The sequence below is a fragment of the Bactrocera tryoni genome, chromosome 2, assembly GCF_016617805.1.
Source record: "Bactrocera tryoni isolate S06 chromosome 2, CSIRO_BtryS06_freeze2, whole genome shotgun sequence".
Taxonomy (NCBI): domain Eukaryota; kingdom Metazoa; phylum Arthropoda; class Insecta; order Diptera; family Tephritidae; genus Bactrocera; species Bactrocera tryoni.
The window spans coordinates 40361577-40375555 of record NC_052500.1 but is presented as its reverse complement, the minus strand read 5'-3'; the positions used below and the strand labels follow the sequence as shown (position 1 = coordinate 40375555).

The following is a 13979-nucleotide window of genomic DNA, read 5'->3' as shown; positions in this document are numbered from 1 at the left end:
AGGCGGGTAATTTCTATTCGAACTTCTTCATGGTCGACTTCATCGTCATCGATTGTGGAATCGGGTTCGCCTTCTCCTTGAGCTATGCGTTCAGTGCCATTCAGCAGGCTAGAGAAGTTTCCCCTCCATAATTTAAGTATGCTCTGGGCATCGGTTACTAGATTACCTTTGGGGATTCTACAAGAGTATGTTTTCGTAGAATTTTCGGGCATTACCCCTGTCGGCCAGCTTATCAAGCTCTTCGTACTCACGCATTTCGGCCTCTTTCTTTTTCTTTCTGCAAATGCGTCTTGGTTCCTTCTTCAACTCTCGGTATCTACCCCACCTCGCACGTATTGTGGTCGATCGTAACGTTTCGAGGTAGGCAGCCTGTTCTCTCTCCGCTGCGACACGATACTCCTCGTCGTACCAGCTGTTCTTTTGTACTTTCCGAAAACCAATGGTTTCGGTTGCTGCTGTACGCAAGGAGTTTGAAATGCCCTCCCACAGTTTCCTTATACCGATTTGTTGACGAGTCCTCCCAGAGAGCAGGAGTGCAAGCCGAGTAGAAAATCGTTCTGCTGTCTGTTGCGATTGCAGCTTCTCGACATCGAACCTTCCTTGTGTTTGTGCTGTTTTTGCTGCACAGAGGCGGGTGCGAATTTTGGCTGCAACAAGATAGTGTTCCGAGTCGATGTTAGGACCTCGGAGCGCACGCACATCTAAAAAAGTCTTCCGTCTATCACAACATGATTGATCTGGTTGGTAGTTTTTCGATCCGGAGACAGCCAGGTAGCTTTATGAGTTTCATCTTATGCCGGAATCCAGTACTGCAGATAACCATATTTCGGGCCCCGCCGAATTTGATCTGCCTCATCCCATTTCGGGATGTTTCGTCGTGGAGGCTGAATTTACCGACCGTAGTGCCAAAGATACCTTCTTTGCCCACCCTGGCGTTAAATTCACCAAGCACGATTTTGACATCGTGGCGGGGGCAGCTCTCATAGGTGCGCTCCAAGCACTCATAAAAGGTATCTTTGGTCACATCGTCTTTCTCTTCCGTCGGGGCGTGGGCGGAAATCAGCGATATGTTGAAGAACCTCGCTTTGATGCGGATTGTTTCTAGACGTTCATTCACCGGAGTGAATGATAGTACTCGGCGACGGTGTCTCTCTCCCACCACGAATCCATCACCAAACTTGCGCTTCTTTATATGGCCACTGTAATAAATGCTACAAGGACCTACTCGTCTCTGTCCTTGTCCCGTCCATCGCATTTCTTGGACTGCGGTGATGTCAGCCTTTATTTTCACGAGGACATCAACCAGCTGGGCAGCGGCACCTTCCCAATTAAGAGACCGGACATTCCAGGTGCATGCCCTGAAATGGTCGTGATCAAAAGGGTGGTCTCTCATCCGAGGCTTCTTGTTCCTTTTCATTGGGGGTGTTTTTTTACGTGGCAGGTCACAAGCCCAGCGCACAAACCTATATAGCGGACGTTTCGCCTTCTCACTTTAGCTCGCCTTCGAACGGATGTTCTTAGGCTACCCAGAGGATACTTGGTCAAAGACCGGAAGTAGTGAGCTGCTTGAGCCATCTGTTAAAGAATCGTTTCTGACCACTTCCAAGTGAATGGCGATCAGAGAACTTTCCTCACTTGCGTGCACTTCTACACATGACTCCATAAAAATACTTTCGTATATTTTTGTGGTTACGTAGAACCGTTCTATTGATATAAAAATTGTAATTCCGACGTGCTAAAATGTTTATTCAAACGAATTAGAACATATTTCTTAGTAAACACTTTTAATAAAAAAATTAACGAAATGATTTCAAAAACATAAAGTTTTTGTGTGTTACTCACAAATGGTAATCACGTCCGTTTGTCTGTCTATATGAGTCGCAAATAATATCTATGTATGTCTGTCTGTCTGAAATATGTTATAATTGTTCAAAAGTTTGTCTGTCGTAGGCCGCAATTTCCACAGTTACCCTGATTTTATATTTTGAAATAAATATTTTTGTGATTAGGTTTGCACGCTTATTATTAATACTGTTTTTTAAGTGTTTTCGCGTACTAGGTTTAGGACCTTTTTCTCCACCACTATTCTTTTGATAGGTTTTTGAATTAGAATTTCACTGTTGTTGGTGATTAAAAATGTTTTGTAAATATTATTTATTACTTAATAGATTGTTTTGGTGTTTATTATTATTGTACCTGAATTCTACCTGATTTTTATACATTTTTTTTTGCTTTTGTTTAAAAGTCTTTTACAAGTAAACTGTTTTGAATATAATTATTGTTTTGTTATAACGCATTGTAGCTGATATTTATACTCGTATACCTTTTTTTGTTTAAATTATTACAAGTAGTTTTGTTTAGTATTGTGTATATTATATGGGAGAAAATAGGCTTCCTGGGGAACCGAATACCCAAAAAATGTCGGTAATGCGCCTATACTGAAACCTCAGAGGTGGTGAGGAAAAGCAACAAATATATAATTAAACTTTGCTTTAAAAAATGCATGAAAATTTTTCCTAATGTTTTCCATTAATACCACAATTTCACAAGATTCGTTACTATTTTTAAGTCCTTTAATTTAAATCTCTGTGCCGAAAGATCAACTGTTTCGATCAGCTGATCTCAGCTGTTGAAGACCATATGATTCTTTTGTTACTTGTATGTTTCTACAATGTACTCGTCACCGGTATATGTATATGTATGTGGGCATTTGTTATCATAACATACCCTGCCAACCACGGCTACCCGCTTGTGACAAATATTCCAATACAACTACACATTTTTCTCTATACACATACATACAATTTCGGGTTATTTTTTGTTTACCTAAATGCGGTGAAAAAAAGTTTCTTTCATCTCTTGATTTATTTGGATGAGTGCGAAGGAGAAAGCATAATTGTCAATAGTGACAAAAGAAAATCCCAAAAAGGGTGATAAAAAAAACGATTGAAAGGCGCATGTCGTTCGTGATCGCACCATCGTAAAAGAGGCTCGTACAACAAGAAGGTAAGTAAATGAATTTTATGTGATTTTTTAACAATATTTTGATAATAATTAGTTCATTTATTTTTATAGCATTGGAAATCAGAACTGAATTGGAAGTAGCAGCAGCAGCTATATCATCAGAAGCGGCAAATATCAATTGTTAAGTAAGTATGTGTGTGGAAAAAGTGTGTGTACTTTGAAATTGGATCCGCAGTCCAATATAATACGCAAAAATAAATACATACATATGTATTTTATGCGATTAAGGCGGCCTATACAATCCAATATAAAATGTGAAAACAAATGCTTGTTTTATATTTTAAATGATCAAATACTATTTATCTTTTCTTTCAGGTGTTATTATTACTTTTATTTAATTATTCTTTCTTTTCAGATTTTATCACTATTTTTATTTAATTAATCTTTGCTTTCAGAGTAAATTCTATTTGTTTTTAATATATTTTATTCTTTCAGATAATATTAATCTTTGTTTTCAGATATTATTATCATTTTATACAATTAATCTTTCTTCAATGTAATTATTATTTATTTTCAGGTATTAATAACCTTTATTTTATTCTCAGGTTTTAATAATTCCTTTCTTTAATTAATCTGTTTTCAGATATTAAATATTTTTGTAAATTAAATATATTTTTATTTATATAAAATGTAATAAATTTTTTGTCAACATATAAAAAATAAAATAAAATAAAAATTTTGAAAATTAAAAATTTTAGTTTGAAATTTTAAGAAATTTTAAACGTAGGAATTAAAAAATGCAACCCTGCATCAGCTATTTAAAAAGAGAAAATGCAAGCCTGCATCAGCCGTCGATTGAGGATATTAGAGCAGGACAGATATACTTTTTTATATGACACTGCTGGATGAGCGCAACAAAGATGTATGATCACATGTATACGTACGTCAGTGGGTAAAATTTTCGCTCGGCCTATGGCAAAGTACAGATGATTACCCTATGGATTACCCACATTCTAACCCACTGATTATGTGGTTTTTTACCCGCTCATGGTTGGCAGGGTAATCATTTGCGAAAAGGCGTCGGGTAGGTAGGTTCGAGCTGATGTAGCGCATGTTTTGAGCTCTTGAACTGTTTATATTTTTAGGTGAATGAAAAAAATGTATGTGGAAAATAAAAAAAGGAGAAATATACTTTTTTCTATTAATGTAGTTCTTGAAAAAAAAAATATTAATAATGAAATTTAATATGAGCAATGATATTTTGATTTATGCTTGTATAAGTTTATTAAATTTAAGACTTCGCTCATTCGCCAATCCATTTTGTATAAGTTTTCCGCAAATTAACAATATTAAACTAAATATTAATGTTTTGGAAAAAAAATTTAAATAATTTTTAAAATGTACTTTATAATTATAATTTAATACAACCATCCAAATGCTAGCTCTACGAAATTTAATATTACCGAAACGAAACTGCCGTCGGAATATGTGGGATGTGTTGCCTCTTCGAAATTTTCATAGAAATGAAAACTAATCTGTCAAACTGTCGAAGCGACAGTTCATTGCTTTCAATATATGGCATACTAATTAGTATTCCAAGAAGTCTGGAGAATTTTTACTCCACCCTAATAGGCAAGTAAATACTGTTTACTTTTTTCAAGATATTATAATTGTTTTACGTTATGTTTGTGATAGCACTCAATTATATATTGATTTATGTATCAAAATACATCATTACTAATTAATTATTTTAATATCTATCTTTCCAGAATCAATTCCATCTAGCGATGACTTCGAGCCGTCCGAAAAACAATTGCGCAAAGCAATTCAGTATCCAAAAAATAGAATAAACAAAGCAAACAGTGTAAATAAAAATAAACCCGAAAATGATGTGAATATGGACATATAAAAATTGTATCCTATATTATTAAATGAGGAATGGTATGAACCAGGAAAGTAGTGAAATTACTAGTGAAAAATAGAAAGTGGTAGGTGGTGAAATATTGCAATGTTACGGGGCATCTCGACAGGATAAAATCTATGTCTTGCTAACTGTATTGCACTGCCTATTGCCTGTGGAGACTCCCATTGCTTTTATCTTACAATATATCGCAAACTAATTCGTATGCCATATATCGTAAGCTATAAGCTGTCACTTCAGCAGTTTGACAGCGCAGTTTTAATTTCTATGAAAATTTCAAAGAGGCAACATATCCCATTTGCACATATGCCGACGGCATTTTCATTTCGGTAATATGAAAATTAGAAGAGCGAGTATTAAAACGGTTGTGTTATATTATAAAAATAAAGTACATTTTCAAAATAACATTTTTTCAAAAAATTAATATTTAGTTTAATATTGTTAATTAACAAAAAAATTATGCAAATTGGGTTGGGAATAAGCGAAATCTTAAATTTAATAAGCTTGTACTAGCAAAAATCAAAATATCATTGCTCATTTTAAATTTATTATTTTAAATGGTACATAAAATGTATGCCACAATTATTACATAGTAGTCCAAAAATATGAATTCATATTTTTCCGAGAAATACATTTGTAAAAAAATGATTATTATCTTATTTTTCCCAGAAATATACATTTGTAAACAAAAGGATCTTTATCCTATTTTTATTTTTCACATAAAAGATTTAAACAGTTCAAGGGCTCAAAACATGCGCTACATCAGCTACCTACCCAAATGCTACCTTCGCAAATGATAAAATAAATTTTTGAAGAGCTCAAAGCATGCGCTACATGAGCTCGAACCTACCTACCCTACGCTTTTACGCAAATGATTATCTTATGATAACAAATGCCCACATACAGATTTGGCAATGGCAATAGCAATAGATTTGACAGTTAGCAAGACATAGATTTTATCCTGTCGAGATGTCCCGTTAGGTAGTGAGGTAACTAGTGAAATTTAAAAAATTGTAAGTAGTTAATTAGCTAGTGAAATATAGAAGATGGTATGTAGTGAGGTAGCTAGTGATATGTGATGAAGAATCTAGTGAAGTATAGGTATTAGGGCGGGTCGAATTTTTTTCGCATAAAGCGGCTAGCAAAAGCGAAAACTACAAAAAATTCTAAGAAAGTTTTGCCAAGAAACCATGGGTCTAAAATTAATTCCCAGTTCGCGCAAAGCGACTTTAGATTTTGAGGTCATACTTATTAAACTGTACTCAAAACCCTATAGTTTTAAAAATAACAGCATGCCATGCAATTAATGCAATAATAGCAAGCTTTTGTAACTTATTTGTTTTTTTAAGTGGCTGAGCAAAAAACAACAAAAAATAAGCAATCGTACTGAACTCTTACCACACAAGTGGTCTGCGTTGAATAAACAATAGTGTGTTCTAAATATTTTTTTTTTCAAGTTTTAAATAGTTTTCAATCAATAAATTATAATGGAAACCTCTGCAATGTCAGTTGATTCCACCAATTCAGAAATTGATACAATTTCAATGAACTCCGGGTCTTGGGTTCTTCCCAGTCTGAATATTGGCTTGCCAAGAGATTTAAGTGATCTAAATCTACCAAGGAATCGTGACGTATTAAATTACTATTTATTTTTACTCGTGGCTGAGCAAAAAAAAAAAACAAAAAAAGCAAAAATTTGGAAAAAACTAAACATTCCGTTAATCAATGAAAAAACTGCCTCGAAAAAACTGAAAACATTGCTAAATAAATATCATAATGAAATAAAATTTAAAAGTAGACCAAGTAAGTCTTCAACGTTTCTGGAAACAATTGATCAAGTGTTTTATATTGGCAATAACATTGCCTTGCTGCTGTGGTTTAATAGCCATCGAACTCCAAGAATTTATGTTTGATCAGCACAGTAAGAGGAAGCTAACCATTCCCGAATTCGAGGCGATTGCTGTTGACCAACAAACAACACTGACGCCAACGAGTCTGGATCCAATTTTTTTTCCAGGCTCAACAAATATGGTTGTTGAATCAGAGGTGATGTTTGCCATGCCAACTGCAAGAGAGCCAAGTTCGTCGAAAAAAAAAATTAGTACAAAAAGGTACGATACACCTAATTTCGCTTTGGCGTGCGATAGGTTTGGAATCGGTAATAGGGTTGCTTCTTTTTTGGCCATATCGCTTTTTCAAAGATATTGACTTTAAAAATGAAAATAGGGAACCAATAATTATGGACAAATCCAAAGTTTCACGTTAAATAAAGAAATGCAACGCAATGACTGTGATCTGGTAGCCTTCTCCTTTGATGGCAGAAAAACAACTCTCTGACGAGCGAAGAAGAAAATGAAAATTGTCATCCGAGAATGGTAAAATAATCACATTTAGTAGTTCTTAAAGAGCCTGAGAGCAGATTGTTGGGTTGCCTAAAAGTCGACGCCGAGGACTCTAAAACAAAACAGAGGCAATTGTGCGAATTCCTTATAGAAAAAAATATGTCGCTTGAGAGACTGATTGGACTTTGCTGTGATGGAGGAGCAACAAACACAGGTTCTGAAAATGGAATTTTAAGGAAATTCGAAGTCATGTTGAATAGATCATTGCACTGGTTGGTTTGTTTATTACACTTTAATGAACTTCCACTTCGTCACTTGTTCTCCGCATTAGAAAAGTTCACTACAAGCGGACCGCGCACAGCTAGTGGGATAATAACAAAGCAAATCGAAACATGCGAGCAGATGGCGGTAAGCAAACAATTATTTTGAAGAGCCTAACATGTATATTTTGGCGAAAATTTAGCCAGTATGAAACCGGGACAAATTGTGCACTCTCGATGGATAACAAAGGCAAGCAAACTCTTACGTTTATACATGACAACTAGTTCACCATCAGCGAATTAAAAAACTTTGGCAACTTACATACTGAAAGTTTACGTACCGATGTACTTTAACATTTAGTTCTACAACTCAGTTGTATACAGCAGTCTCTTGTTTTTTAAATTTACACAGTCCATGCGATATTTATCACCAACGCTGCGAGAAATTGTTAACACTGTAATCCAAAATATTTCATACTTCGCTCATCCTGAAAATATCTTACTGGCAATGCTTTATGATAAGAGAAAAGATGTTCGCGCAAGAGCCATAAAAAAGATATTACATTATCGTGATAAAGTTTGTGATCCGACTAATCTAAGCGTTTATGATAAAAGGCACGCAATAAATTGTAAATGCTCAGATTACTTTGATCTGGTTGACCTAGATGATGACAGTGTTTTGTCTGAGCCTACATTTTCAGCAAACATTCTTTACGAACACTTGTTGCAGTTTATTGAGTCTGATGATCCGCCGCTTCCTGACCCTAGGATTCCATGTCATACCCAAGCAACTGAGCGTTGTGTACAGCTTCTGACAACAGTTTCCCGACGCGCTATTGCAAAGAATAGACACCATATCATGGTCGTAACTATAGAAAGTCGTAATGCAACACCACGTATGGAATCCAAAAAAGACTTTAGAACCTAAAAAAACTAAAACTAGAAAAGATTCCCAGTCATCAGCAAAAAAACCAATGTCCTTAACTTGCACCACAAAAACATTAAATTTTTGAAAACTTAATTACAATAATAAAATTTTATTTTCGATGCACAGTATTTTCCACAATTTTAGAATTTAAAAAAAAAAATATGGGAATATCTGTATGCTGCATAAAGTACAATTTAATAAGTATGACCTCAAAATCTAAAGTCGCTCTGCGCGAACTGGGAATTAATTTTAGACCCATGATTTCTTGGCAAAACTTTCTTAGAATTTTCTGTAGTTTTCGTTTTTGCTAGCCGCTTTGTTGGTTTTTTTCCACCCATACAAATCGACCCGGCCTAATAAGTATAGTTACCGCCAATGACATCGTCGTGTTAAATTTATGAGTGAATTGCATTGACGGTATTATAGTGGGTAACCAGTGGTGGTTACCGATAGGTAGTGAACTCACTACTATTTTACCGGTGAGCCGAACTGGCGGGTAGTTTTCCTTTCACTTAAGACCATACAAAGCATAGCATTGCCATACATGACAACTGTCACATAAGGAATATGTTTAATACGTTTTGCATATATTTCTCTTCCGACGCTGTAATTGCGTCTGTTATGACACTCATACCCTCACAAAAATTACCGCCCTCACTATTGAGAGGTTTTTTTTATTTGTGAGTTTTCCGTATGCTGAGGTGTTATCTATTATAGCTACAAGTATTTGTAAATTACAATAAATATGTAACTCTTTGTCTTTGTACATTTTTCTTCCTTCTTAGTATGAATAAAAAGTCATATACATACATATATATGTTTAAGTAATTCGGACAACATTTTATTTGTAAATATGTATTTATTTAATACATGTGCGATTAAATATATTTGTGTTTAAATAATACGTTGTAATGCTGCAGCTGCTCCTGAGTTGTGCATTCGCATTTTTAAATCCTAAAAATAAATTAAATTATTATTCATATGTGCACCAAATTTAATAGATTTGCAAAATTACTCACTTTTCTTTTTTTTTAATATAATACCCAACGATTACGCTCCTCCCGCCCAACCGACGCGAGGGACGCAATCCGCGAACGAGCGGAATTAGCCGAGTCATAAAAGGCAATAGAGTTTTAAGCGTTGCGATCTTAAGCTGCTTCTTGGTTGTACATTTCTTTATTTTTTTTGTTTGTTTTAGTGAACCAGGTAGTTGACAGCAAAGTGCTTTTCCCCTCGTGTGGTGAGCAAGTATAACCTCACAAAATAAAACTCACAACAAACCTTACAAATCAGGTGCGTGATTTTCTCAGAATAGGGCTGAATATAATTTTTGAAATTATCTTAAATAACTAAATGTATGGGTATTTTTGTATGTATATATCACATTGTTTGTGCCGCATGGTATGGGATTGTTTTCAAGTTCACATGGGCATTTATAATTAACTGCACAAATGTAGATATGACTAAGGTAGGACAACAAGTTTCGCAACAATTACCTTCCGATGTTTTTTATTGTGGCACGTGCAGTGTATGCCGTTGCACCGTCCTGTTGGAACCACATGTTTTCCAATCCCAATTCATCAAGTTGCGGCAAAAAGAACTCGTTGATCATTTCTCTGTAGTGCTCACCACTCACAGTAATCGTTAGGCCCGCAACGTCTTCGAAGGTCCGATGACTCCTCCAGCGAAAACAGCACACCATACAGTGACTTTGAGCGGGTGTAATGGCTCTTCGTGGGTTACACGCGGATCTTGAGTGCCCCAGAAACGTAAATTTTGCTTACTTACGTACCCGCTAAGATGGAAATGGACCTCATCACTCATGATTATTTTTGATGAAAAATCATCTTCCCCTTGGTGGTGATTAAGGATGGCCTGAGCGTATGTTAGACGCGATTGGAGCTTAGCAGCTAAAAGCTGATGCACCGTCTGGACTTTGTACGGAAACATCTTCAAATCTATTACCAAAATTCGCTGTAAACACCGTCGACTGATACCCATACGGCGCTTCCATGACATCCTCGGCAACAGCAGCAATTTTCTCTGCAGAACGGCTACTCCGCGGTCTGCCACGCCTGGCAGCATCTCGTGTTGTGCCAGTATCTTCGAGGCGAGCGGCTAAACGTCGCAGTGTTTCACCAGTAGGCGTCGGACGGCCAGGAAATCTGTGACGAAATTCACGTTGTGCCAAAGTCACCAACCGATTATTGATCAAATAAATAGTCACCAATAACCCACGTTCTGGAGCAGTAGCGTACCATTGTTTATCTACGTGTAATTTGCATGTGTTTACTATACAAATGTCAAAACAGAACTGACATTAGAGGTCAATTGCAAAATTTATAGCATCTGCTGATAGAAGGATAACTTTTGCGCCACCCTTTGTTATCATATGTATACATCTTAAGGCCTAACTATAATGTGCATAAGCTAGCTTAAGCCAGCGTAAGCAACTGTCCGAATGCACACAAATTGTATGTTGCAACTATAATGTACTTTACATCAAGTTTCGTTAAGTTTTTCCAAATGTCATTTGCTTAAGCAAAGTGCGAAACTGATCGCACTTTCCGTACGGAATCAGCTGTTTTCGCTTTTTGTCAACTGATACATCATTTTGAATTTGAAAACGAAAAGGAAGAAGAGTGTTTTGTCAACAGATAAAATCATTGTATATTTGAATATGGAGGACGGCGAGTGTTTTATACAAAATTTAATAGAGAGTGTGGAAAAATATAAATGTTTGTACGAGAAAAAAAAGCCTTTTATTTCAATCTCGTAAATAAAGAAAAAAGGTGGAAAGCAATCGCAGAACTATGCGGTAAAAGTGCTATGTATTAACACTGTTATAGAAATATATATTTTTGTATTATATATTTTTTATGTTTGTTTCAATTAAAAGATCTAGAATGCAAACATAGATGGAAGCTACTCCGGGAGCGCTTCTGTAAAGAAATAAAAAGGTTAGAAGCTCCATCAGGTAGCGGAATTAGCTACTTGGAGGAATGGCGTTTTTTAAAACCCATGATGTTTCTGAAAGACTCCGTCCCACCGCGTCGGTAGGTACTTTGTATAAATTTTAATGTTTTTAAATATAACTTTTTCATTGTGCAGCACTCGTGATAATGCAGAAGCAAATGCAGACTCTATCTTGGATTCATCTACGAGTGATGGTGTAAATGAAATTTCATCGTCACCTCCGAAGAAACAAAAAAGTCTCTCCCTTGAAAGTCTCTACCAGAAACTTGGCGCAACAATGGAGAACATAGAAAAGCAGATAGCGGCGCCGGCTGAAAGAAGTGAAACTGATGAGGCCTTTATGACGACGGTTCTGTGTCTGCTGCAAGACCTGCCAGTGTCGGCCAAAGACAGTTTCCAAGAAAAAATGATATCAGAATTATATCGCTTACGTCGCGAAAATAGGTAAAAATGAAATTGAAAAGAATTCAACATGATTTCCTTATTTTTTCAAACGCTTGGAGCACTGATTTTTTAGTATATTTTATATTTATAATAACAAAAATATTTATTATAAAAAGATGCATAAAATGCATGTACCTGAACTCTTTTGAGTAATTGTTCCTGAAGTATTTTTCTTTTAATTTATAATAAAAACAATTGAATGAATTTAATTAAACTCCATTTAGTTTTATTAAAAAAGAAATAAACAAGTTCGAAATGATGTTAGATATGTGATTTTAGAATATGTTTTAAAAAGTGTTAAAAAAACTGCATAAGTTATTTCTAATTTCCAAAGAACTTCTTCCACCGTAATGATGCAAATTGGAAGATTGCATAATCGATAGGATATTACTTTCAACTTCTCTACGCCATAAACCGTCATGTCAATCAGCATAGTTGCTTGCAATATACGAAGATGCATTAACGTTGTTAAACATAGTAAAATTATGTAAGGCAACGCACGCTAAAACAATTTTTTCTGCATTTTCAGGAAATAAATGTAATGTTGTTAGTAAAACTCGCCAACGCGCTACTATGTAGTATTCCAAAAGAGTTTTCAATTGTGCGACGAGCTCTTGATAACCTTTTATTAAACACCTCTTTTTCATTTGGTAGCATTCCCCCAGGGTATGGGCGCATTAAATTTGCCCCTAAAGGAAAGGCAGCATCACCAACGAAGAAGTGTGGAGTTTTTAGTTGCGTATTTGGAAAGTTTTTCGCTGGAGAGATGGGAAGTTTATGATCTAATAACCTCTTTCCCACTCGACTCACTTGAAAAATACCTTTACATGTAAAGAGAAACAATAATATTAATAAAAAAAAACAAATGCACAATTATAAAAGTCCTCACCACCATCACTCTGACTTCCATATGCACCAATATCTATATAGGTAAACCGATATCGGGCATCACACACTGCTAACAATACAATAGAAAAAAAATTTTTGTAGCAGAAAAATTTACTACCGCTTCGAATAGCGATATGCTTCCCATCAATAGATCCAACACAGTTGGGCATATTCCACAGTTCCCAGAAGTCTTGAGAAATTTGCTTGAAATCTTCTTCATTAGGCTCAGATACATAAACAGCGCCTAACTTTGTCCAAAGGACTTCAGCTGTCTCCAGAATAATGCGCCTAACCGTTTCCTTCCCCAGTTGAAATGACCATGCCAACGATTGAAACGAAGTTCCTTGTGACAAATATCTTTAAGAAACAGAAAAAAGAATAACACATAATAAAAATATATTAAAATGAACAAACTTACTGTAATGTCAAAGCTAATCGACATTCCGGTTGCACAGGCTCCCTCAACGAATTCTTTTTTTAAAAAGGGCTCAACAAGAGTAAGCAAAAGCCCATATACTTGTGGCGTCATTCGCGTGTATATAAAAAAATCAGCGTGGTCAATCCTCTTCCTTCCATCCTTCCATCCTTCTTCCTCTTTCTGTTTATTTCCCTCACTGAACACGACCGAACTCTTTGTTTTTGTAATTTCACTAATTTCTGTCAATATGCGTATTCCGTCTAAAACAGACGTAAGGATTTTTATTGTTTTTAAATATTTTAACTTTCTGTTCATTTTTGCAAAATTCAAACGAAACAAAACCAAAACACAAATTGCTTATTGACACTTTCTTCTTATGCATGTAAGCACATTATAGTCATTCAAATGTCTACTCTGCGTTCGTTATGCATTTGACAGGCTTTTCGTTCATTTTTTGACAGTAACATACGGCAGCTTATGCACATTATAGTTAGGCCTTTAACCTAAGGAAATATGCTTGCACCTGTATTTGCTTTGTTGAGCGCATGCATATTGCATATATAGTATGTAAATGCATATATGTTCATATGTATATTTATGTAGGTATGTGCATATGTTTAATATATTTGAACATATATGGCTGCATGAGTTTTCTTAAAAAATATTATAAGAATAAATTTAGAATTAAATGAGCACCGATTAAGTGGCATCCAGTGTGACCATTTTAGCATTTTTGCAGCTAAATTTAGTTTTTTTTTGTATTTAGCCGCAAAATTTTCATTTAGCATTTAGCATTTTTCTTAGCTTTTTGCGATTATTAGTTTAGCATTTTTTAGTA

The 13979-nt window shown here is 35.3% G+C and overlaps 1 long non-coding RNA gene across 1 annotated transcript; it reads right to left on the bottom strand.

Moving 5' to 3' along the window:
• Window positions 1-12917: 12917 nt before the first annotated feature.
• Window positions 12918-13284, bottom strand: LOC120769266. Its single transcript, XR_005704837.1, has 2 exons — window positions 13142-13284; window positions 12918-13080 (listed from the first exon to the last, which is right to left on the bottom strand). It is a non-coding gene; the product is annotated as an uncharacterized LOC120769266 (long non-coding RNA).
• Window positions 13285-13979: the final 695 nt, after the last annotated feature.